At 46.1% G+C, this 26,671-nt stretch overlaps 1 protein-coding gene across 1 annotated transcript in view; it reads right to left on the bottom strand.

The window, feature by feature from the left end:
• Window positions 1-25,892, bottom strand: part of LOC138303905 (opsin-5-like) — a 580,436-nt gene extending 554,544 nt beyond the window's left edge. Inside the window, exon 1 of the mRNA XM_069243440.1 lies at window positions 25,346-25,892. The gene's annotated coding sequence lies outside the window, so the exon portion shown is untranslated. The remainder of the gene's footprint in view (window positions 1-25,345) is intronic.
• Window positions 25,893-26,671: the final 779 nt, after the last annotated feature.

The raw sequence follows: 26,671 nt of genomic DNA, 5'->3' as shown, positions 1-26,671 counted from the left end.
TGCCCAGCGATGCTACACCTGGGGTGCGGCATGTTGACTTCGTCTCACCTGGGTGTCACAGCCATGCGATGTACCCGGAACAGGTAGCATGATACTCCATGGAGGCAGACCCTCACTCCATCCTGCTGCGACTTAGGCTGTCAATTGCTGTTTCGTGTCAGTGCTGGAGGTGGTGTCTCAAGTGGCGTGTCCAGGACGTCACCTGCAGACTCTGACAGCTGCACACTGGGGATGGGGCTGACGTCCGACAGAGTGGCATCGGCTGTGCACGAGGCGGAGCTGATGGTGGTGCAGGCGGCGGTGGCTACGGCGCAGATGCTGCCAGTGCTGGCCGTGGTGCAAGTGACTGTTGGGGTGGATGGAGACACCATACTGTCTCCAGCAGGTTCGGATGGCTGATCCTTGGGGAGGGTGCTGCAGACTGACGTTGTGGCAGCGGCAGTGCAGGTGGCGTTGCAGGTGGTGGTCGGAGCGGCAGTGGTGATGTGGTGCATGTGGCTGCCATCCCTGATGATTTGGTGGTCATCAGCCCCTCCCCAGGTGACATTGTGCCCAGAGATGATGTGCCCTTTGGCTTGTGGCCCTTCCCCATCCTGACAGTCGCTGCAGGGACCTTGGCACTGTCCACTCTGTGTTTGTGCGAGGCCTTGCTGGGTCGGTTGTGTGACTGTCCCCTGCTGGAAGCCGGTCCCTTTTTGAGCTTTGCAGGTGGTGGAATAGGGTGGTCCTTCTTTTTTGTTGGTGGCACACTGGCAGCTCTGACGGGTGGCCCCTTTGACCGTACTGGAGTAGCAGGGACCACAGCGAATGCAGATTTGGTGGCTGAGGTGCTGGGCTGGGACCTAGACAACCTGGCCCTAGGAGAAGGACGGTGGGGGGGAGGTGTAGGGAAGAGGTTCAGGTTAGCTACGTAAATTTGTTTTGACACACTGGGACGGGATAATGGAGGGGGTTTGGGAGGGGAGGAAGAGATAGTGGTTGTAGGAGGTGTACATCTGCTGAGTTTGGGTGAAGGTGCATGGGTTGGAGGCTGTTGTGAGGTGGATGGGTGTTGAGTGGGTGCCTTTGTGTACTTTGGGAGGAGGGCTCACAGACACACTGGGAGAGGACACAGGGGATGTGTGAATGGTAGTGGGGGTGATGATCGCACGTGAGCAGTGTGTAGTGATGGGTGTGCTGGTGATGGAGGTAGTGGCTGAGGATGTAGTACATGCAGGTGTGAGTGGAGACGAGACTGGGAGGGAGGTGGAGGAGGGGGACACAGTGGAGGCAGTGGATGTTGGTGTGTCTGCATGGGTGTGCTGCTTGTGTGAGTGCCTGTGGGATGTGTGGTGCTTATGTTTTCCTGAGCCACTTTTGTGTGTTGATGTGTGTGCATGCTGGTCTGATGGTGTGCTTGGGATAGGCTAAGGTAGAGGGGATTGGGTCTGGGTAGTGGAAGTTGGAGGGGGGAGGCTGGACACAGGGACAATGGCTGCCATCAGTGCTGAGACCAGAGCCTGAAATGCTCTCTGTTGGGCTGCCACACCAGAATGAATGCCCTCCAGGTATGCATTTGTTTGCTGCAAATGCCTCTCGACACCCTGGATGGCATTCAGAATGGTTGACTGCCCAACAGTGAGGGATCTCAGGAGGTCAATAGCCTCCTCGCTGAGGGCAGCAGGGCTGACTGGGGAAGGGCCTGAGGTGTCTGGGGTGAAGGAGATGCCCACCCTCCTGGGTGAGTGGGCACGGGAAACTCGCTGAGGGGGCTGCTGGGAGGGCGGTGCAGGTAGGGGGGGTGGCGGCTGTACCTGTTGTTGCGGTGGGCACAGAGGTGCCCGCCACTGCAAGGGAGCTCCCATCAGAGGAGGAGTTTCTGTCGCTAGTGTCCCCTCCTGTCCCCGTCGTGGAGCTCCCTTCGCCCTCCGTCCCACTGGTGCCTTCACCCTCCATGGATTCACCCTCCTGGGCCATGTGGGATGCAGCTCCCTCCGTCTCCGGTGCCTCTGCTCCTCCGCCAGATGATGCTAATGCACACAAGGACGGGGTGACAAAACAAGAAGGGGGGGAAGACAGAGGAGACACATGGTCAATGCCAGCAACACCACTACCGTTGGCGGACACAACACACAGGGAGCAGCCCTATGCACTAGGCCATGCACTACCAGTTAGCAGGAAAATCACCTGCCCCTGGGGGTCTATGCATAACACCATTTGCTGCACACCTGGAACCCACAGGAGCCTGACTAGTTGTAGATGCCCACTAACACTATTGGGGTTGGAGTGCCTCAGAGCCTGCCTAACAAGGGACCTACCCTGCCAAGTTCACCCTGGCCTAGGGGAACCCAAAGCCCACATCCACCATCCAGACACCTCGTAAAGCGTGCAGTCAGCTGAATGAGACTGTACTCACCCCCTTGTGGCTGCTGTGATGCCCTCAAGCGCCCATCCAACTCTGGATATGCCACTGCCAGTATCCGGAACATCAAGGGGGTCATGGTGCGACGGGCACCCCTTCCAAGTTGCGAGGCCATCCCCAGCTGGGCCTCCGCCGTCTTCTTGCTCCCGCGGCGCAGATTCTACCATCTCTTGCAGCAGTGGGTGCTCTGTCTATGATAGACTCCCAGGGTCCACACTTCATTGGCAATGGCACGCCAAATACCCTTCTTCTGGTGGTCGCTGACCTAGAGGAATGGTACAGGATGAAAGGAAATTACTCTCCCATCCGTTTGGACCGCCATGCTCATTGCCCAACAGTTCCCACCCATGCCCTGACCCACATACACTCACCATCCTCACCTGCAGGACTCAGCAACTCTCTCCACATGTATCTTCCATCCACACCACTCCATATATTCATGGCCCACGCATCATGCTCACAGTGTACTCACCTGTTAGTCTGGAGGACGGTAGAGTAGCGTGTACTAGGGGAGGACCCCATCCACCAGTTTGTCCAACTCCTCAATGGTGAAGGCAGGGGCCCTTTCCCCAGACAAATGAGCCATTGTCGCTTCCAGACTGAGGTCACAGCAGCACTTGCAGTGTAGGTCCTCTCCTGTTGAAGGTCAGGTATCAAGTGAGTGAACAGATAGAAAATGGCGGTCACGTCCGCGGTGGTGCGTACCGTCACCGCCGGCGTACATCGTCATTGGCTCCTGGAACCCATAGGGCCCAATGATAACCAATGCTAAATTGCGCGGCGGTCTTCGACCACCTACAGCGACGCTGCACAACACCAGCGCAGTTACCTCATTTCCCCTTGTTCCTTCTTACAGGTCAGGCAGCTGACATTTCAGGTAAGCACATGGCACGGCACCTAACTGAGTCACAGCACATTTTAGCAGAAATACGGACAAAGTACGCCACACATGGATTTACTCATGTTACAGCAAAAACACTTGAGCAACCTATGTGGTACATGACCCTCTGCTCACCATTCTCCTCCATAGGGCACATCCGCTGGGGAAGATGAGGAGATGGCGTCATCCTCTGGTGTACAGACCCCTGGTGGACCTGTCGACAATGGAAGACAGACACATCATTATCACCTTCAGACTTGATCGTGCCACAATCCAAGAACTGCGTGCCCAATTGGAGCCAGACCTGATGTCAGCTATCCACCATCCCACAGGAATCCCCACTCTAGTGCAGGTCCTGTCAGTGCTCCATTTCCTGGCAAGTGGCTCCTTTCAAACAACAGTGGCCATGGCATCAGGGATGTCTCAGCCAATGTTTTCTACGTGTTGACAAGAGTGTTGTCAGCCCTGCTGAAACACATGCGCAGCTACATTGTTTTCCCCCAGGTGGAGGATTTGCCCACAGTGAAAGCTGACTTCTATGTCCTGGGACATATCGCCAACATAATTGGTGCCATTGATGGTACACATGTGGCATTTGTCCCCCCCGCAGAAATGAACAGGTGTACAGAAATCGAAACAGCTACCATTCTATGAATGTGCAGATGGTGTGTTTGGCAGACCAGTACATCTCTCATGTGAATGCCAAGTATCCTGGCTCTCTGCATGATGCTTACATTTTGAGGAATAGCAGCATCCCTTATGTGATAGGCCAACTCCAGAGGCACCGGGTGTGGCTAATAGGTGAGCCAAAGGTCCCCACAATGTGTGAATAGGTGTCTGGGTATGGGGTAGTCACTAAGGGTTAGTGTGTGTCTAACAGATTTCCCTCGGCATTTGCAGGTGACTCTGGTTACCCCAGCCTCTCATGGCTACTGACCCCAGTGAGTAATGCCAGAACAAGGGCAGAGGAACGCTACCATGAGGCACATGGGCGAACTAGGCATATTATTGAGCTGACTTTCAGCCTCCTGAAGGCCAGATTCCGGTGCCTCCATCTAACAGGTCGCTCCCTATACTACTCATCGAAGAAGGTGTGCCAGATCATCGTGGCATGCTGCATGTTGCACAACCTGGCTTTGCGACGCCAGGTGCCTTTTCTGCAGGAGGATGGGCCTGATGATGGCATTGTGGCAGGTGTGGAGCCTGTGGACAGTGAGGAAGAGGAGGCAGAGGAAGAAGATATTGACAACCGACACAACATCATCATGCAGTACTTCCAGTGACACACAGGTAAGAGACTGCCACTGCTCATCTCATATATTACTACTGTAGGACATTGTTTAAGTCAGTCTCTTAACCTCTGAGTATGGACACTGACAGTTCCCTTTGGCTTTCCATTTCACAGATCTGGCTACCTCATTCTGCCTTCTGCTATATTTACTGCTGCCCAACAACTGTCATACATTGGTATGTGCAAATGAACATTTACATTGATATTTGTGGATGAAGTTGTAATTATACATTTGTGAAAGTACAGACTGACTCCATATTGGTTTGTGATCCAAGGGTGTTTATTTATGGGCCAATGTGTATAGGGGTATGTGGAAGGGGGTGGGGTGATGGTGGAGGAGGGTCCATAGTAGAGTCCAGTCTCTCGGTATCACAGGTGCATTGTCCAGTGGGGCATAGGAGCAATGTCAGTTCAAGGTGGACAGGGTGGCAGAGTGGGACAATCAGGAGAGTCTTATTTCCTGGCAGAGGTCTTGGCAATGTTCTCTGTCTTCTGCCTGGATCGCATGGACCGTTTGCAGGGTGGTTCTCCTTCTGCAGGGGGTGGGGTGCTGGTGGCCTGTTGGTCCTGTGACAGGACCTCCTGTCCACTAGCGCCGGGGGACATGGAAGGTTGTTCATCGTTTGGGCTGGTCTCAGGGGCCCGTTGGTATGCCACTGTCTCCCCCATGGTGTTGGCGAAGTCTGCCAGCACCCCTGCAATGGTGACCAGGGTGGTGATAATGGACTTCAAGTCCTCCCTGAAAACCTTCACACTTGTATAGCGCACTACTCACTCATTAAGGTCTCAAGGCGCTGTACGTATACCGCTGTGGAACCCCTCCTGGCTTTTCCCTGTGAGGTGCCCACTCCTGGACATCCCCAGAGTGCAGCCAGGGGTACAAGCGCTGTCAGGGCCGTTGTGGAGATTAAGTAAGCTATTGCCCAGAGTTACAGAGTGGGACCCATTAATTAGATTAGGCACCGAGGCGAGAATTATCTGGTCCAAGGGAATTGAGCCCAAGACCCACAGAGGCAGGAATTGAACCCTGGTCCCGGGCCAGATCTCTGCATCAGAGTCTACCGCTCTAACCATTGTGCCACACTTCTCCACATGATCCCCAGGTACTGTCCATCCTGCAGCTGCTTGGTCTCCTGAAACTCGACCAGTACCGTGCCCATAGTCTCCTGATAATGGTGGTATGTTCCCATGATGTTTGATAGTGCCTCGTGGAGGGTTGGTTCCCTGGGCCTGTCCTCCCCCTGTCGTACAGCAGCCCTCCCAGCTTCCCTGTTATCCTGTGCCTCTGTCCCCTGAACCGTGTGCCCACTGCCACTGACCCCAGGTTCCTGATTGTCTTGGGTTAGTGGGTTTGCCTGGGGTCCCTGTAGTGGTGGACACACTGCTGATTGACGTGGCCTGGGGACAGTGGCATGGGCCCGCTGGGTGGGTTCTGTGGTGGTGTTTCCTGAGGTGGGAGGATCTGTGGTGGGTTGGGACTGTGGCAGGGGAACCAACTGTCCAGAGGTCCCTGATGGGCCGGGCTGGTCATCTTGATCCAGGCGTGCAGAGCTGCTGTCGTCACTGTGGGCCTCTTCTGTGGGGGGACTGGATATAGCTGGCACCTCCTGTCGGGTGACGTTGTGTAGGGGTCCTGTTGGGGTGTAAATGCATTGTTATTGTATCTTTGTGTGCTATCTTGTGCAATGGGTGTGTTTCCCTCTATTACTGTGCTTGCAATATCGCCTTGGTCCTTGTGTGAGTGGTGATTGTGTGCCCTGGGTTAGAGTCTCCCTTGGACATGCTTTGGTGATGGGTGTCCATGCAGGTCTGTGATGGGTGTCCATGCATTGGTGTAACATGCAGGGTTTGGTATTGGGATGGGTAGGTTGTGATAGTGGGGTATATGTGAGGTGGTAAAGTGATGGGTGCGAGGGTAGGGGTAGGTGTTTGTGGTGGCATGCAGGTAGGGAGGGGGATATAGTAGTAAAGATTTGCCTTACCAGAGTCCAGTCCTCCTGCTAATCCTGCGAGGCCCTTAGGATGCATTATTGCCAAGACTTGCTCCTCCCATGTTGTTAGTTGTGGGGGAGGAGGTGGGGGTCCACTGCCAGTCCTCTGTACGGCTACCTGGTGTCTGGATACCATGGAACGTACCTTCCCCCGTAGGTCGTTCCACCTCTTCCTGATGTCATCCTGTGTTCTTGGATGATGTCCCACTGCGTTGACCCTGTTGACAGTTCTCCGCCATAGCTCCATCTTCCTAGCAATGGATGTCTGCTGCACCTGTGATCCGAATAGCTGTGGCTCTACCCAGATGATTTCCTCCACCATGACCCTGAGCTCCTCCTCAGAAAACCTGGGGTGTCTTTGAGGTGCCATGATGTGGTGTGAGTGATGTGTGATGTGATGTGTGGGGTGATGTTTTAGGGTGTGTGGTGTTTTGTGCGGGGTGGTGTATGAGTGATGGTGTTGTGTGCCCCTGGATGAGGGTGAGGTCTTTGCTTTTCTGTCTCTCTGCTTCTTAAAATTTTTTCATTGTAACGGTTTGTGGGTAATGTGGGTGTGTTTTGAATTGTCCAATGTGGTTCTGTTTTGTAAGTCTGTGTGTATTTTGAGCGCAGCAGTGTGTACCGCCAATAGTTTGCCACAGTTGAATGACCGCTGCGTTGATTCGTGGGTCGTGATAGTGTGGGCGTATTCCTGTTGGCGTGACGGTGTGGGTTTTGGTACCGCCAATTTATCACTGACCTTTGGTGTGGCGGATTTGTGTGGGTGTCTGTATTGTGGAGGATTTCTAAGTGTGGGTCATAATGCCCGTAGCAGATTTCTGCAGCGGACACAGTATGTTGGCGGCTGTCTGCATGGTGGTCAGCAGACTTTACCGCCAGGGTTGTAATGAGGGCCTTAATCTCTACAAGAAGGACTCTTTGTGCGGCAAAATCCGACGACCAGCCTGCCAGAAACGATGCACAGCCTGCATCGCGGGGAAAATGTCACCGCATGCCAAACTGGAACAACGCAACCTGACTTCACAACGAGAAGCTCGACGCAGCGCCAGCGTAGCGACCGGAACTTCGACGCACGGGCTCACCGGATTGACACATAGCCGAGCCGGAACGCCGCAGCCTGACTTCCAGAGAGGAATCGACGCAGTGCGTGCCATGCAGTAGAAAATTTGCCGCAACGCCTACCGGATCGATCCAGCTCCTGTGACTTCGTCTTAGCAGTGCCGGAAATCCACACATCGTCCCTGGGGCATCAGAAAACCCCACAACCTGAAGAGGAGCCACAACTGAGCTCCAGAATTCGAAGCACAGTCGTCCCTGCGTGAAAACTAAACGACGCATCGCCGTGTGCAGCCTGAGAAATCGACACACACCCCTTTGTTTCCACGTATCTCCTCCTCTGCGGCACTTTGCAGAGATTTTTCACGCGAACCAGGTAATTTGTGCTTGAAAGAGACTTTTAAAAGACTTAAGACACTTTATATCACTTTTCAGTGATATCCCTACATGTGCTTATTTCATCTTTGATCGTTTTGACCTGCATTTATCTAGATAAATATTATTATGTATTTTTCTTAACACTGTGTGGTGTATTTTTATGGTGCTCTATTGTGTTATTGTATGATTTATTGCACAAATACGTTACACATTGCCTTCTAAATTAAGCCTGATTGCGCAGTGCCAAGCTCCCAGAGGGTGGGCACAGGATAATTTGGATTGTGTGTGACTTACCCTGACTAGAGTGAGGGTCCTTGCTTGGACGGGGGTAACCTGACTGCCAACAAAATACCCCATTTCTAACACATCCCATATTGCTCCTGCAAGCATTCTATTTCTTTACTTTCAGCTATGATTAACTTAATTTGTTAATTCCATGGTCTGACATTTATTGAGTCTTTCCCATGATAATTATCCTTCAGCTTTTTGATAGCTCATCCTATAACCCACTCTTTGCCACATATTACCCAGTCCCTAAAGTTAAAAGATTTATCCTATAATCTGTCTTTACCACTACCTGTTGTAGCATTTGTATTGTACTGAATTACAATATTGATATAACGCTTACTGCTCCTACGTGGAGAGCACAAGCACTTCCCTACATGGGTGGTTGGCATGCTACACCCTATAGCAAGTGTGGTTGTAACTGTCTTGTCTTTGCCTTGATCCTGTGTGGGAAATGTTTCCATGTCATATGTGAGGACCATCAATGTGCAGTTATCATGTTATGGGATTCAGTGTTTAACAGATTGATGGATAAAAAAGTGTTAGAGACATGCACGCAGAGTATGAGTTTCAGTAAGCTGGCAGCTTTGAGCAACTTTGCAGACTGCTTTATGCAATTTCTTACGTTTCTAGTCCATTTAGCTGGTTACTGCATGGAGTTGTCCATTTTGAGATATTTTGTTTAAAGTTTATGATTCTGTTGTAGTGTGAGTGTGAATAATGCTTCTCATGATAGGTAGCACTACTACTATCTCCAAATTGAGTGACCCACAACAATGGCAAAGTGTAAAATCTTGCATCTGGCTGTAATTCAGCTTTTCTGTTGCAGTAATCAGACACACAAAGGTAATGTACCTGCCTAGAAGCTTTCTCATCTTAATAATAGGAACTGCATTCCCATCCCTCACACCTAACCATCTACCAAACCTGCATTGCTCAGGGAATAATTAGCTGCCCCTTTCTCACAAGACCGTCACTGAATTTCTACGGGGAACATTGTCTCTATTCTTTCACAGTTAGGTGTGTGTTCTCCATCCTGAAGCCACAGGAATGCTGGTAATACACTGCCGGGGAAGGTCTTCATTTCAATGCGTGTTAATCTCTCTACACTGGCATGCATATAAATAGGGGGATTTAATAATGAAAGAGCTCCAGTGCATAATTCCTGGGCAGTTCCACACGACAATGACAGCACTCCAGCACCAACCTAGGCAGAGAACAAATATCCAAAGCTCTTCCATCTTTGTTCCAACATAAGAGGATTCAGAGTAACATTTCCGAAATGCTTGAGCCTCACAAACAGGTCACAATCCAAAGCACCAACCATCCCAAGTACAAACACAAAAAAAACTCTTATGGTGATCTCCCTGTCCGCAAAGAGATATGTTTACAGTAGCTGGAAGGCCATTTACTTCAAACCCAATGTGACAGCTCATTTGGCTAATGTCCCTGCAGACCTTGTGCTCATGTATGTGTGAGATAGAGACCACTATGACAAAAGATAGGCTGGTTATGATATGTGTTGTTGCACTCTAAATCGTTCCTAAACAGTGGGTGCTCCACTAACCCAGGTCAACCATGCCAAAGACCTGCATACAAATTACTATCAATACATAGCGGAAGGGGCACACCAATAATCTGTCATCCAATGAAACAAGAAGTGCAGGCATGAGTCAATTTCAATAATATCCATCCAGATTGTTTTTCAAAGCATCTTCTTAATTTCATTTAATTTGCAGAATTAAAACACACCAAACCAGCATGTTTTGTCACCATGCACATGAGGGGACTTTTTCAGGGCTGATTTAAAAACAATACCAACAATCAATCAAAATAACCTATTTACAATCAATAAAAAATGTCAGAAGACACCAACCTAATTCTCTTTAAGCGAATCACCAAAAGATGAGATGACACTATATATGACACAGGCCCATTAGCAAGCCAGAATTCAATTCATCATATCTAAAATCAAATTCGTTTTTTATGCAAATAGGAATATTTTTTTCACATTTTCAAATCCATACAAAATGTGGAGTTGGCCACCATCTTACCTAATAACATAGGTTATCATTATCCTATATGACATTTTCTACAGAAAAATCTAATCCCTTTTACCTATAGGAATATCACTCAGAGTTCGTCTCTATTTGGTGAACATCAAATTTCAGACATTGTTTCGTCATCCCCATAAGTGAATACTGATCCTGACATCAAAAATATTAAGCTGCACTTTGCTATTTAAAAATACATTTCCTTAAAATTATATAGTCCACATACCTCTCTTTTTTTCATCCAAAAAAACATATATATGTTTAACACAAAGGAATATTCATATTATTGTGATTTAAATCCCCAAAATGAAAAATACAAATTACACTATTTCACAGATTGATTATACATCATTTCTTTTTTTCATATTTCCAAATAGTATTCCATTACACTATCATAAAGTCATCTCTTATCCCTATATTGCCAAATCGTACACAAACACCTCTTCACCACTGTACATTTTCAAGATTGGATGACGATTATATTCTTGTGTGCATTCCCATCCACTACAAATTATGAACCATGGACAAGTACTCGCTTGTACTACTACAAATTAACTTAAAAAGGTCCTGAAGACATACTGTTCCTGTTCCAAACCCAATCCTTAATGCACAGCAACGCACATTCCAATTCACACCGACAAGTAACAGATCGCTTATAAATGCTCTCTCTTTACTCACTGCTAATTTTTACAAGGAAATCAATTGTATGAAAATATCAGGCCCATACATTCAACATACATACTGCTAGCATTCCTAACACCGTCCTTGTTTTGCCGCAGTATGTTCTCCAATCAACTCCGTGCATCGAATCACACATATGTATCAAAGCATACCAATTTGTACAAATTCAAATAAATCTCATCACCATCTCTTCAAGTGACAAATCGTGTAAACACTAATTCTTTACTTTCAATGCATAATGGCTGTAGACATTGAAAAGCATTAGTGCCTTCTCTTGGACATCTTGTGAGCCACATGTAGGATCTTTGAGCTGCTGCATCAATGCATCAGGTATCTATCTAAATTCAAATGAAGCACTCTCAGAAGGGATCCTGGGATTCTAGGCAAAGTTAGGGTTTGAAATGGAGACTGGCAGATGGAGGAAACTTTGGCTGATGCCCAATAAGAAGACTCCTTGAACCAACCTAATGTGTGCTTTGGGCTTTACTTAATTCCACCCACACTTTATATTTAAAATCCAAGCATGTAGTATATGTGGATGCAGCAATAACTGCATAAAAGTCCCAACTAAAGCATTAGCCACAGAAGTAGCCATACTTCCTGTTTCACTCTCCTCAATTTTGTTATGGAAAGTGATGACTGTAGGTGCTGATAACGATCTACAAAGACCATAGGCTAGACGTACATAAGCATAGAATAGCAATTTCATAATTGCAATTTCGTGTGAATCGCAATTTGGAAATTGCTATTTCTAAAGTATGAATCTCTTCTGAGTTTCCTTAGTGAATCCCTGTGGGCCACAAATAAACCTACCTCTTGAATATTAATGAGGTGGGTCACAATTTGTGACCCATTAGGAATCGCAGCCATCACAGCATCCCAAGAATGGTGGCCTGCTGGGGTCAGCAAACCACCATGTCTGTGACTGCTATTAAATAAACTATCTTTTTTTTATATTCAGATTGTTTTCATTGAAAGAAAATAGTTTGCATATGTTAGAAATGGTGTCTTTGGTTGACAGTCAGGTTACCCCCTGTTCAAGCAAGGACCCTCACTCTAGTCAGGGTAAAAGAGAATCACCCTCAGCTAACCCCTGCTTACCCTCTTGGTAGCTTGGCAGAGCAGTAGGCTTAACTTCAGAGTGTTAGGTGTAAAGTATTTGTACCAACACACACAGTAACTTAATGAAAACACTACAAAATGACACAACACAGTTTTAGAAAAATAGGAAATATTTATCTAAACAAAACAAGACCAAAACGACAAAGATCCACCATACACAAGTCAAGTTATCAATTAAAAATCAAAAAGAGTCTTTAAGTAGTTTTAAACACACACTAGCGCTGCTAGAATGAAAATGTACCTGGTGCGCGTCAAAAATAACCCCGCACGGGCGGGTGTGCGTCAAAAATAACTCTGCACGGCGGTACGCGAGTCGAAAATCCAGCCGCACGATGATCCGAAAATCCCGCAGCACAGGTTGTGATCTCCCAGCCTCCGTCAGCGATGCTGCGCGTTGTTTCTCCTGCTCCGTGCGTCGATTCATCGGTTGCGTTTCCTGCGAGGGTCGTTTCTCTGCTGCGGAGCCGGCGGCACGTCGTTTTTCTCAGCCGCAGATCGGATTTGCATCAATCTTTTCCCCTCACGGCGCTCTGTGCGTGGAATTTCTTGTCTTTAAGCTGTCAGCTTCTCCTTTCAGGGTCCCAGGAACTGGATGGGCACCACAGGGCAGAGAGAAGTCTTTGCTGTCCCTGAGACTTCAAACAACAGGAGGAAAGCTCTAGATCAAGCCCTTGGAGATTTCTTCTCAAGATGGAAGGCACACAAAGTCCAGTCTTTGCCCTCTTACTCTGTCAGAAGCAGCAACTGCAGGATAGCTCCACAAAGCACAGTCACAGGCAGGGCAGCTATTCTTCCTCAGCAATTCAGCTCTTCTCCAGGCAGAGGTTCCTCTTGGTTCCAGAAGTGTTTCTCAAGTCTGTGGTTTTGGGTGCCCTTCTTATACCCAATTTCTCCTTTGAAGTAGGCCTACTTCAAAGTAAAGTCTCTTTGGAATGTGAAATCCTGCCTTGCCCAGGCCAGGCCCCAGACACTCACCAGGGGGTTGGAGACTGCATTGTGTGAGGGCAGGCACAGCCCTTTCAGGTGTGAATGACCACTCCTCCCCTCCCTCCTAGCACAGATGGCTCATCAGGATATGCAGGCTACAACCCAGCTCCCTTTGTGTCACTGTGTAGTGTGAGGTGACTCCAGCCCAACTTTCAAACCGACCCAGACAGGGAACCCACAAACAGGCAGAGTCACAGAAATGGTAAAAGCAAGAAAATGCTCACTTTCTAAAAGTGGCATTTTCAAACACACAATCTTAAAATCAACTTTACTAAAAGATGTATTTTTAAATTGTGAGCTCAGAGACCCCAAACTCCACATGTCCATCCGCTCCCAAAGGGAATCTACACTTTAATCAGATTTAAAGGTAGCCCCCATGTTAACCTATGAGAGGGACAGGCCTTGCAACAGTGAAAAACGAATTTAGCAATATTTCACTGTCAGGACATATAAAAGACATTACTATATGTCCTACCTTAACCATACACTGCACCCTGTCCTTGGGGCTACCTAGGGCCTACCTTAGGGGTGTCTGACATGTAAGAAAAGGGAAGGTTTAGGCCTGGCAAGTGGGTACACTTGCCAAGTCGAATTTACAGTTAAAACTGCACACACAGACACTGCAGTGGCAGGTCTGAGTCATGATTACAGAGCTACTTGGCACCAGTGCTGCAGGCCCACTAGTACCATTTGATTTACAGGCCCTGGGCACCTCTAGTGCACTGTACTAGGGACTTACTAATAAATCAAATATGCCAATCATGGATAAACCAATCACATACACATTTTGAAAAGGAGCACTTTCACTTTAGCACTGGTTAGCAGTGGTAAAGTGCCCAGAGTAACAAAAACAGTAAAATCAGTCCAGCACACATCAACAACCTGGGGAACAGAGGCAAAAAGTTAAGGGAGACCACGCCAAGGATGAAAAGTCTAACAGCATATAAAAAGAAAAAAATGAAACTTTCGAAGAAGCTTCATTTTTTAAAAACAGGCAGTGGTCCGCGGGACCCCTTCCCATTTGCAAATGGGTTTCCACCAACTTTCAATTGGTGGTAAATTGCAAATATGTTGTAGGCGCATTTCGGTCACAAAATATCTGTACATACCTTTCTGATTTTTATTGGAAGGGATGCCCTCATCATGCCCCTTCCAAATGAAACCCAAATTATGATTCCATAACAAGTTACAGAATCACAATTTGGGCTTTGCATGTTCCAAAAAGCATTTTTGTGTCGCAAACAGCCTGATTCTGTGCATCGTACTAGTGCAAATCGAGTCATCTGCAACTTCAAAAATGCTTCGTGCATGTAGCCCATATCTTCAGCTCAGGTTTCTTGTCTGCAATTTATGTCATTTTCATAAAGACAGTTCATGCACACTAGATCAGATGTTGTTAGATGGAAGAAATCCACTATGTTGCAATAGAGAGTAATTTAGGGCCAGATGTAGCAAGCCGTTTGCATGACGCAAACTGCGAAAATCGCAGTTTGCGCCATGCAAACGGCCTCACGCAATGCTCATTCCCAAATTGCGAGTCGGTACCGACTCGCAATTTGGGAATGCGACTCGCAAATAGGAAGGGGTGTTCCCTTCCTATTTGCGACTCGCATCGCAATTCAGAGTTGCTTTGTGACCGCGAATGCGGTCGCAAACCAACTCGCAGTTACCACCAGTGTCACACTGGTGGTAACTCATTCGCAAAAAGGAAGGGGTCCCCATGGGACCCCTTCCCCTTTGTGAATGTCGACAAAAATATTTTTTCAGAGCAGGCAGTGGTCCTATGGACCACTGCCTACTCTGAAAAAAACGAAACCAAATGGTTTCTGTATTTTTTTCATTTTGCAACTCGTTTTCCTTTAAGGAAAATGGGCTGCAAAATGAAAAAAAAACTGCTTTATTGAAAAAGCAGTCACAGACATGGAGTTCTGCTGACTACAGCAGGCCACCATCCCTGTGAGTGCAGGGACTCGCTATGGGGTCGCAAAATGCGACCCACCTCATGAATATTGATGAGGTGGGTCTTTGCGACCCCATAGCGAGTCGCAGAAGGTGTCTGAGACACCATTCTGCATCCGATTTTGCAACTTGCAAATTGCGAGTCGCTCAGACTCGCAATTTGCAAGTCGCAAAATCGGATTTTGCTTCATCTGGCCCTTAATCTCTTGCCCACTTCAGGGTGGACAGTATCGAAGTAAAATGATTCAAAGTGGTTGAAAATAAATATAGAGAAATCTGAAATCATGATGGTAAGCAGGTGTGTAGTTTAGTCAGTGAGATATGGGAGGTGTGAATTTCAAATTTCCCAACTAAAAAAGGTGTGGGCCACAATGTGAGTGAATAGGGTTCGGGATGGACTGTTCCCATAAGGAACAGAATCAGTACTAATTTGAATTTTGTGACCTCTGGGGCTGATTTAGAGCTTGGTGGACAGATACTCTGCTGCAGCGGCAACCCAAGTACCCTGTCTGTGACACTGAAGGTCATTTTTGAATTGAGAAGCCTGAAAAATGACTCTGTCAGAGAGAAAACTTCCTTCAATGGCCCGATAGAGTAGGTGCTTTAGAAGATAAGCCATCTGAGCATTCGGTCTATTTAGAGTGGACAGTTAGGTGTTTGATTTTTCTTTTTAATGTTGCTCACTGCTAGGTATATCATGGCAGTGACAGTCAGTAAAAAAACAAAAATGATCACCACACTTTGGGCGAAAACTTCTATAATGTGAAGGTCCTTTGTCTTTTCAATTTTCAGAAACAAATTCCCACTTCAGATGTTTGTTTTTGAAATATAAAATTTTGGGGAAAAGTTTGATGTACAGCCGTCATGTTTGACAGAGCCATCCAACAAACATTTCCTACGTTGGCAAGACCTGTCATGACCTGCCCATGGATAATGTTGTCCACAAGGAGGGCAAACATTCCTAAATTTGGGGGGCAGAATTAAAGAAGGGTGGCAGACATAAAGTCATCCCCCATCCATTCTGCCTTTACTTTATTCGCCAAACCCTATATCAGGCTCTCGGTTTAGAGAGGCACAGGGGTGAAAAACATTGGTTTAGAATGTTAACACAAGGGATTGCCAGTTAGACTATTTGCAAGTATTTGTCCCATCACCTTTTGGATGTCTGATTGCCAGTACTATGCCTGGAAACATGAGACCAGCACAGCTTTCCAAGCTTACCACTGTCAATGTTTGAGTATTCTAGAAATTAGCAAATTTGCATCCATTCAAAGAGTGCTTCTATTCGTACAGATTTGCTACTCTTTTGGTAAACCGCTCTCTATATATTTAGGTTCCTAATCCAAAATAAACCTCCTGATCCAAGTCAAAATCTCTTAGTGAAATCAGGATGATGAGAAAACCAACATAGACATTGCAGACCCAATCAGGGCCTGCAGAACCAAATGCCATGCTAAAAATGCTTTGGGGGTGGCATTACGTCCAAATGCTCCATCTGAAGCTACACCCCAATAGGTTAGTAAAAATTCGGTGGACTGTAACTGTATGCGATGTCCAGCAAACCTCGGTCCTCATTGTGATCCATCATCGTAAAAAAGTCTCCATTTTAAATTCTACTCTAAACTGAAACTTGACGCTCAAGTACTCTTCTGTTCCCTAATACTTCAGAAGTTCAAATCATTTCTCCCTCTGCTATCATTTGGCAACAGAAATACAATTGTTGCTGTCACAGTCAGGTCCAGATAAAATTATTGCAACTCTCTATATCTGTGCCTATCTAAATATTTCAGATCACAGAATTCAGATGGTGCAAAACCAGGAGGCACGAGTTATTACGCAAAATTCCCACTACAACTCAGAAAAATAAATTTTCATCATTTTTATTGACTTCTAGTCAAAAAAGGGTTCTTCTCAAGTCTCTCTTTGATTCACAAATGTCTATTTTTGTTATATGTCTAGTAGCTCTATATTAGTATTCCTATTACCACAGAATGCTATTCACTAACCTACATGTGGGGATCTACAGCCCCTCACATGTTCCCACTGCGACACATATTTTTATAAGTTTTAGTAGTAAATGTGAGAGGGTGTGAGAGGAAGGGACATGGAGAGGAGTAAAGAAGGGCCTAGGGATTGCTGAAAAGGGTTTAGGGAGGGATATGCAACCACCAAAAAAGAGTAAGCTTATTGCTATTCATAAACTTCACTTCTATAGTTCATACAGTTATAAAGGACCCAAAACAGTAGTAAATGCACTGCTGTTCAGAGCTGAAGTAAGTCTAGCACACACATGACCAAACACTGATACTGCTTTTAACTTTTACAAATATAAATACATTGTATTTAATGTATGCAACGAGAGATAGATAGATAGATAGATAGATAGATAGATAGATAGATAGATAGATAGATAGATAGATAGATAGATAGATAGATAGATAGATAGATAGATAGATAGATATGCCATTAAAATGTCAAGGTGCATTCACATTGAATAACTATAGATTACTAGACTCAGAGCCAGCCATTCAGCTTTTTTTAATAGAATTGAGGGCCATATTTATCATATAGTTGTGTCGCACTTGCACCATGCAACTGGGTGCAAGTGCAACACAACTACTAAGTGTGATTCATCAAGCCATGCAAGGACACCTTGCGTGGCCCAGAGTGGCTTGATAAATTTGGAGTAATGGAACAAAGTGGAAATCGCTGCGTTGCATCACTCATTACCCAGATAGGCATTCCATGGGTGCTGTGTGGGTGTTCCCACACAACATGCTTGCATTTTGATGCATTTCCATATTTACCATAAATGGTAGACATGGGTATGCGCCAATACTGCTACGCTTCCCAGGTGAAGTGTAATGGGAGAAATATGTTTATATCTCCTCGTTTTTCCCCTCTTTCTATGTGTGCTGCAGAATGAAAAATTGAAAGAGGGAAATGCCTCAGGTGATTGCTTTTGTGCTGGGAGGTGCCCCAGTAGCAGAAAAAGAATCCTGCTTACAATGGAGGCACCCTTGCACCATGGTGCAAGAGCGTCTGTGTTTGCGCTGGGCAGCACCTTGTGCGCTAGCACTGGAAAATGATAGTAATGCATTGTATCTTGTTAAGGTGCATTCCTGCCCTTCCCTATCACGCAGCGCAGCTAGGTGACTGGCTGCGCTGCACGGTAATTTCATAAATATGCCTCTAAATTTGTACGAGCAGAGGGAGTGGTTCTTATGCTCAGGAATCATGCCTGCACTATTTGGTTCTTTTGTTAGAAAAGGTTATGGCTATTGTAAAATGTGAATCTCCTGTACCTTTATCATCTAACCATCAGAGATTCCCAATTTAGCTAAAATGCATAATACATAAATTCAATATGAGATGATACCATGTGTGTGCATCAATTCTTGATTTCTGGACAGCAATCTTACTATAGTGCTGCTATTTATAATATTATGTGAGCTCCTAGATTCATATTAGTGGTGAAGAAATTCTTAATGTTATGAAACTGCTCTTTTTGCTATGTTCTAACATCACTTTGCTTGTACATGTTCTAACCATCCCTCTGTCATAATCAGCTCTCATTACCATTCTTTCTAACAAGTGAATGGAAGTTCCCTGGACTGAGCTCTACTTGCTGTAGATCAATTACAAGTGTTTAGTGATGCCACAGGGCATCTGTGTCACCCTCAAGAATCAGCTTCCCGTTGGTTAGGCTGTAGTCTTGGACAAGTGTCCAGAACCGTTCAGAAAATGCAATGCTTTTATTTGACTGGGTCCTTGATCAACATCGTTTTCTTTGGTTGCCGTTTGTTTGGAAACCACTGAGTTTACATCCTACAGTACACAACAAGGAGATGGTAACACATGAGGATTCAATAACTTATCTGTCCTCTGGTGGAATACACCTGCAGACGTAACCTCTCTGACCCAGCAATAGTTGAAGATTACAAATAAGGATGCATATTTTAGATAATGTCATTCTCAACTGTGTATTACATTCTTCAACTGGTCTTATGGGTATGATTTGCTTACATATCTTTAAAATGTACAAACATGACTTTTTACCTTCTTTCAACAACTTTTTGTCAGTCATTTATGATTTTATCTTGATGAGGCTGGTCACTCAACAACAAAAAGATTCTTTGTCAAATATCTTCTAATTATTTATTTATTGACCACTACACCATCCACAGTGGCTGATAAATTGCCACCTGCATCATTTATTAACTGGATCACCTTGTCCGATGATGCTGCGATTGTTATACTGACTACACCGCCCACCACTTCCCATTTACTAATACTGGGTTCCCTGGCGACCAGTGTGTTTTTAGCCATGCAAGAACTTACTGAACTAACAATGTGGTATGCTTAAAATCATCACACACTCATAAGGTCCTCAACATGGCCGGTAGGGTATTTAGGGGCAGATTTAAGAGCCCCTTAGCACCTCCTTGAGCCACATTAGCATCATTTTTTATGCTAATGTGGCCCAAAGAGGCCAAAATCGCAGCTCCAAATTTACAAACTGGTGCAATGCATGCATTGCACCACTTTGTGACCCTTTGCGCTACATTATGCCTGCACCTGGCATAATGTATGCAAAGGGGACGTTCCCCTGTTAGGGGGGGCTGAAAGAATGGTGCACTGAAACCTAAGAGATTTCTTTGCGTCATTTTTTCAGCACTTTTAACACCTGCTCAGAGCAGGCGTTAAAAGAAGGCACACCATTGTTTTCAATGGGCCACAATTAGCTTTGCAGGATTAGCATCAACATTTTTTACGCGGATCCTGCAAAGCTCCGAACTAGCATCAAAAATATTAATGCTATTTCCCGATCTACCGCCATGGTGCACCCTATCTTAGATACGGCGCACACACTGTGGCGTTAGGGGGTGCTAAGGGCTGCAAGAAAGTGGTGCTACACTGGGTGCAGCACGACTTTTCTTAAATCAGGCCCCTAGTTTTTCTATTATTGGGCCAGTGACTAACCAGCGGTTGATACATATATTGCAAGTGTGTGTTGGACATCCAATTGAATGCCTAATTGGCCAGAGAGCTATGACAATGCCTGGACTGAAGTTGCTTATGAATGTTTTAGTGTGAAAATTAAGCAAGGGTTTGGTCAAAACTGCAAGTCAAACTGAGATGAACGATAATCTATCAAAGGCAGGTTCATAATGTTACGTTCAGTTGAAATTGCAATTGGAGAGACTGAACGGAGGAGGGTAGGGGGAGGGTAAGTGGAGGGAGTGAGGTCAGGAGATCAAATTAGAGACTTGAGTGATTGCGGCAGGAAAGTAAAACAGTTTCATCGCCGACTTCATGCAGTCACTCATTTAACTCTAAGTGCAAAATGTAATTAGAGGAAAAAGTGGAGTCTGTATCTGCATGAACTAGGACATAGTCAACAAAGCCTCCCCCGGAAGCTTGTTAAACACTCTCCCTCTATATATGAGTTGAAGTGTGACATCTTTAAATCAAATTTGTATGCATTCTCTTATATTGTGTTGTATTGCTTCAGTGTGCTCTTCCTTTAAGGGAGGCAGTAATGGGGTTTAACATAAAACATTGGTAAGAAGACAAAGCCCTGCCCTAACCTCTTTTCCAATATAAACATTTGAGATGTCCACCCCTTGCCAATCGCAACTGTCCTCTCTTCCCGCAATCTATATATAGTTATCAATTGGCACACACTGCCAATGGAATCTGCATATTATACATTTCAGGTTTTTCCTTTTCGCCTCTCAGAAGACATTATCTGGAACAACCAACTGACAAACACCGAGGGCCTCATTTACAAGGCCCTAACGGCACACTGCAGCACCAGAGTGTCATTCTTTTTGATGCTTTGGTGGCCACTTTGCTGGCCCATATTTACAAGGCCAGGCAAAGCCACCTTGCGTGGCTTTTCATGGCCTTGTAAAAATAGACCCTTTCAACATAATTCTGCATGAAAGAGGCGCTCCATGGTTGTTGCTGCGGGTGTTCCCACGCAAATCCTATGGAACCTGACGTAATCTGACGCATTCCCAGATTTACATGGCTGGGAATACCTCAGATTCCTGCACCAATTCATTTCTCCCCATTTTTTTCCTCTCTTTCTGTGTGAAATGCAGAATACAGCAAACAGAGAAAGAGGAAAACGCCATTAATGATTGTTTATGTGCAAGAAGGTGTCTGTCCCTGCATATAAACAATCATCCCTGCAACACAGGTACCCTTGCACCATGGCGCAAGGGTGCCTGCGTTGGCGCTAGGCAGCAGTTTTTGCGCCTGCACTGAGGAAACCACAGGGATGTGTCGTATTTCTGTAAATAGGACGCATCCTTGCACGTTAGATGCAGCACCACACTGCGTCATTTCTTTTCTTTGTAAATGAGGCCCTAAGTCTACATTATCTATTCGTAGAACCTGGAGATCAACAAACACAAAAGCAGTCAAGTTCGCCTGCCGTAAATGAAACCTAGCCTGAGTGTGGTTAGTAACGGACGTAAAGTAGTCGAAAGTGTGACACCATTCATCTCCTGCCCCATTCAGCCCCACTCTGCCACCCCTTGCCCCCTTCCCCTGGCCAACAGTCTCTCCTCATCCCAAAGTCAGATATAAATACCTATTTCGGGACTCAACTGAAAAACTCCAAAGCAGTGCGTAGCAAGGGCTCTAATGCAAGTGATGGATCTGCCCTACTACCCCAAAACGGGTTAGGAAAATACAGTCATAACTGGGGTGCAGAGGCACCATAGGAACCAAGGGCTGCGGTGCCATTGCACTGGCTGTAACATTAACACTACACCCCCGATCCAGGGTACTTTCTTTCTGATCGCACATTTTTGCCATGTGACCTGGCGCACCACATACAAATAAAGCGAATGATTTAACGTCCTTTGCTAAATGCAGCTGAAATACTTGATCTAGTTACTGCCATCTTTAGGTACCTATTAAATTATCGTGGATGCAGATGAAAATGCTAATTTCCAGGTATGGTGTGTCCGAAGGAGGGTGGGGGAATGGGGAAAGGAGACTAACGGCCTTATTTAAATCTTGGCGGAGGTAAATGCTCCGTAACAGAGGTGACGGATATCACATCTGCCGTATTATGATCCCATTATATCCTGTGGAGAGCGTAATACAGCGGACGGGATATCTGTCACATTTGTGAAGGAGTATTCTCTCCACCAATATCTAAATGAGGCCCTAAGTAGCTGCCGACATTGCAACAACAGGAATAACATTGTCTTCTCTTCATTCCATGTTATGGGAAGTTAAAGCATTTTTGGTGCATTGCACACTAGCTCATTCTCGTACATCGCACCCAATGCATGAAATGACCTCCCTCTACACATCAGCGCCTCCTCCTCACTTCTTGACTTCCGCAAGAAGCAGAAGACCTGGCTCTTCGTATAAGCACCTTGGGGACCACAAACGTTCACACTTACCCAAGCGCCTGGATAGCCTCTCCAGTGATTAGTGCGCTATATAAAGCAATATAGCATTATACAACACAGCCTACAGCCTCCAATGCATTCATGAGCTGCATCTCACTGATTACTGCGGACATAGGCAACGTAATATTTCAGAGGGCTGATGCATTTCATGTAAAGTAAAAACATGCGTGCAACTCATAGGGAGAGACAACGTAATGATGTGATTCTGCAACAAGTGAGTTTTATGCATAGTTATGGATTTTCTGCATTTGTTCCTATTTACCATCTGCTTCATAGATTGCAGATTTCAACAAAAACAGTTTGTAGCTCGAAAGGGTCAAAAGTTACTAGTAAAGGAGCCTCGGGTTTAAAATCTCACTGACATAACTGGGTGACAATAACTCCTGCAATCGTGAGATGCCTCAGGAGGGAACGAAGACAGACCCAGCAGGCAGCATAAGATGAATATATTTATAAACAAAGAGGCGCTCCTTCTATGAAACGTTTTGTCAAATATAAACTACTTAGCACCCGTTACGTCTCCTGAATGGTTATTTGCTGCATATGTTTATTTTAAAATTTCACGTTAACTGACTGAGTTCGCGACGTTTGTATCCCAAAAAAAAGTTTATTTATTTATTCATAAAGTGAAACTCACCTTGAGGTTTCGGACTTCCAGACCTCTCAGCTCACCCTTATTTGGGCTCATCGCACCAGACAAATGAGGGAACACACCCGAATGGGATGAACCTCCATGCAAAGGTAACTCACTCTAAACAATTATTTCATACGTGTTGATTTAAATCGACTCACCCTTCTTAGAGATCTAAAATGATGATAAGTATGTTGTGCAGTCGCCCAGACATCAACAAAACAAGCATTAGTAGAAACCATATCAAAAGGCAGAGAACTGGAGTTTGGAAACTGGGGGAAGGAGAAATCTGATCTGACTGGATGTGCATGCTTCCAAGTATTCATAAGAGACTAGAGAGCAACATACCAATTTCTAAAATGTCAATGCTTGGCTTGTCCTCGCTACCAACTACTTTCGGCACTTTCTACTAGTTTGGTGGCTTCATTTGCTCACCAGGAGCCATACTGAAGAAGGTAAACATTGAATTTGGGTGTGTGCTCATCAGTATGAAAGAATCCCTTGTGCCCAAAATCCCGTTAACCGGTGCTTAATCTGAGCCAATGGTTGCAAGTGATAAGCAGAGCACCGGCACTCATTGTTTTGAGTACTGGGACTTATTTTGAATCATGAGACCTTGACCCTGACCTAGAGAAACAAAGACTGAAAGGAGAGGGATAAGGGGAAAATAAACATAGAAAACTGAAACAAGACAGAAATAAAGACCAAAAATAACATGGAGGAGTGAGAGAAAGAGACTTTAAATGTAAATTGGAAGAAAGGGATGTGAGGTGGACTCGATGGACAGCTGAGATATTCAGAAACCCTGGCATTTGGCATTGAATTTTCGTAAAATGTGGCCACCTGAGCAGATCTTTTTTCACAAATGTATCATGGTCATTGCAGAAGTTTTCAAACTTTTCAAACAGGCGTCCATGCTTTTGAGACATGTGGCGAATGTCAAACATTTAACTGACCCACGGTGGGCCTTTGCATAGGAGGCATCAGGTTCTCATTGATCAACTGGACTTTACCTCATAGGGTAGGCAAGGTTTCCTTCCAAAGGGTGTCTATAAATACGTACTCCCAGTGACTGTGGCCAGAACCATGCTGTAGGGGGGTGGTCTCATGCAAGTCCTCCGTCCCAGCCATTAAGAGTGTCTTAGGACCCGAACCAACCCATGTAGGTCTCGGACACCATCGCCCCATGACTAGTTCTATCTACCCCGTAGAGGCACTCAGGTCTACATGTGCTTGGACAGCAATTACTAGCATGCGGTCTGCATTTTTCATGTGCCACGCACCTGAATCTGCCATATGCAGAGATTTACATGGGATACTCGATATAACCTTTGCAATTTTGGAAAGAAACAGACAAATTCAAGTTATATTATTTTCGCTGCTAGGATGGAAGGGAATGGAGCAAAAGCAGTGGTGTCACTAGAAGGGAATTTTAGGGAGTACAGGTTGGAACACAGATAAAAGTTGATGGGGCCACCCAGGTCAATTGTAAAGAGTGTATGTTCGTCTTTGTAAACAGAGATAGACAGATAGATAGATAGATAGATAGATAGATAGATGATAGATAGATAGAAAGATAAATAGATAGATAGATAGATAGATAGATAGATAGATAGATAGATAGATAGATAGATAAAAAGATAGATAGATAGATAGATAGATAGATAGATAGATAGATAGATTGATTTATTTACAGTTAAAGATTGTTGGGCACATTAACGTGTCTGTCAGGTGCAGTTCTGTGCCGCTCCCAGGTACTTCCAACAGGTGTGGAGATGGGGCTGAAGGTGAGGCAGACAAACAGAGCTGGGCACGTCCGGCACATGCGCTCCCCCGCTCCATCACCCCCTACACAACCACCACACACTCACGCCCCTCAGGAGACGCCACTGAGAAAAATATTCTCCCTAAAATGAAGGGGCATATAACACATTTGAAAAGTGGAGGACCGTGTTTTTCTCTAGATAGCATCATGACAGAATACAACAGATTCAAACAAAACAGTTTGTTTCGCAACAAATCTGTAGTTAACATTAAATTATGTTTGTCTCCTTTCAAATAAATAGTGCAAAAAAGATATGCTTCTTTACGTGCTTTGCTTCGTGAAAACGTTGTTCGAATAGGTCTTCACTGTTTTAATTTACAAACGTTTGCACAAACCTCACAATATAAAGTACATAAACTCTTTACCTTACAAGTATATGTTTTCCTCCTAAGGGGTCACTCATGTGTAGACGTTTGATTCACTGGACACACCTCTCTCTTCTCCCCAAGGCACCCGGAGCGGCATCTTAAAATGTTACTATACAATATATGTCGTTTTTGCTCCCAGGATGTCCTGTGTGGTGCACGAAGGCTCTGGCACTCCTTGTTTGCGTCACTTCGGCACCCGTAATTCAGAGACCCAAAGCATAGTAATTTTACCACCGGACACTAATTAAAGGTCCTGGAAACGTGATGTTAGCAGGTGAGGGCGGGTAGGCGGTGTCTCTTCTTCTAGCCGCTCTAGGCACTCTGCTGCGGGATCTGCAGCTTTTGAGACATTCCTCCTGGTCCCCGTCGTGTGTCCAGGATCTCAGTGCAGAATGACGACGAGCAGGGAGCAGCGCGCAGAGCTGTCCAGATCTGCTACAGTGATTGGGGCTGCGCTGCACCTCACACTGCACGCGGTACCGAGGGCTGCAGCAGCAGCACGGGCGGCTCTGCTCCTCTCACAGCGCGCGCTTCATTCCTGCTGCTGGGAAAGGGGTGAGCTCACACTCCTCTGAGAAGTTCATGCACTGCTGACTGTCTCAGTCATGTGAACGGGGCGGTGGGGCAGCGGCAGCACCTATTGAAACACGGGCAGCATCAAAGCTCAGTGTGCAGAGGGAGCACCAAAGACACAAATGCACCAAAGGCTCAGAGTGCAAAGGGGAAGACCGAGGTCACGCACGCGACCACAGACTTGGTGTAGAAGGGGGGTTAAGACGGTCATACATGCATCTTAAATTGAGGGTGCAAGGGGCTGCACCTAGGTCACGCATGCACCAAAGACTTAGCATGCAAGGGGCAGCACCCAGCACATGCTTGTGCCAAAGGCGTAGGGGTCATTATGACCCTGGCGGTCCTGTACTGCCACGCCGGTGGTGGAGGCCAGACCACCAACAGCGTGGCGGTGCAGGACCACCAAATGTCTTGCAGCCAGTTCACCACCTGTACCACCAGGGTGGTATGACCACCTGGCTGAAGGTAGATCACCTTAGACCCGGCGGGCCACCTAACACCGCCCGCAGTATTTTGTGTATCCTTACGGCAAGGGATTTCGTGACAGCAGCTCCGCCACAGAATCCCTGGCAGTAACAATACTGGCAACAGGAATGCTCATTCCTGCTGCCATTGTAGGACTCCCCAACCCCCCTCCATGTAGGACCCACCCCAACCCCATCTGAAGGTCCCCCTCCCCAAGCCATGACACCCTACACCCCCGATCCCCATTACAACATGCCCCCGCATGCACTCATTCACACACACACA

Source organism: Pleurodeles waltl, chromosome 7 (genome assembly GCF_031143425.1).
Source record: "Pleurodeles waltl isolate 20211129_DDA chromosome 7, aPleWal1.hap1.20221129, whole genome shotgun sequence".
Taxonomy (NCBI): domain Eukaryota; kingdom Metazoa; phylum Chordata; class Amphibia; order Caudata; family Salamandridae; genus Pleurodeles; species Pleurodeles waltl.
The sequence above is the reverse complement of the archived record's forward strand: the minus strand, read 5'-3'. Positions and strand labels throughout refer to the sequence as shown.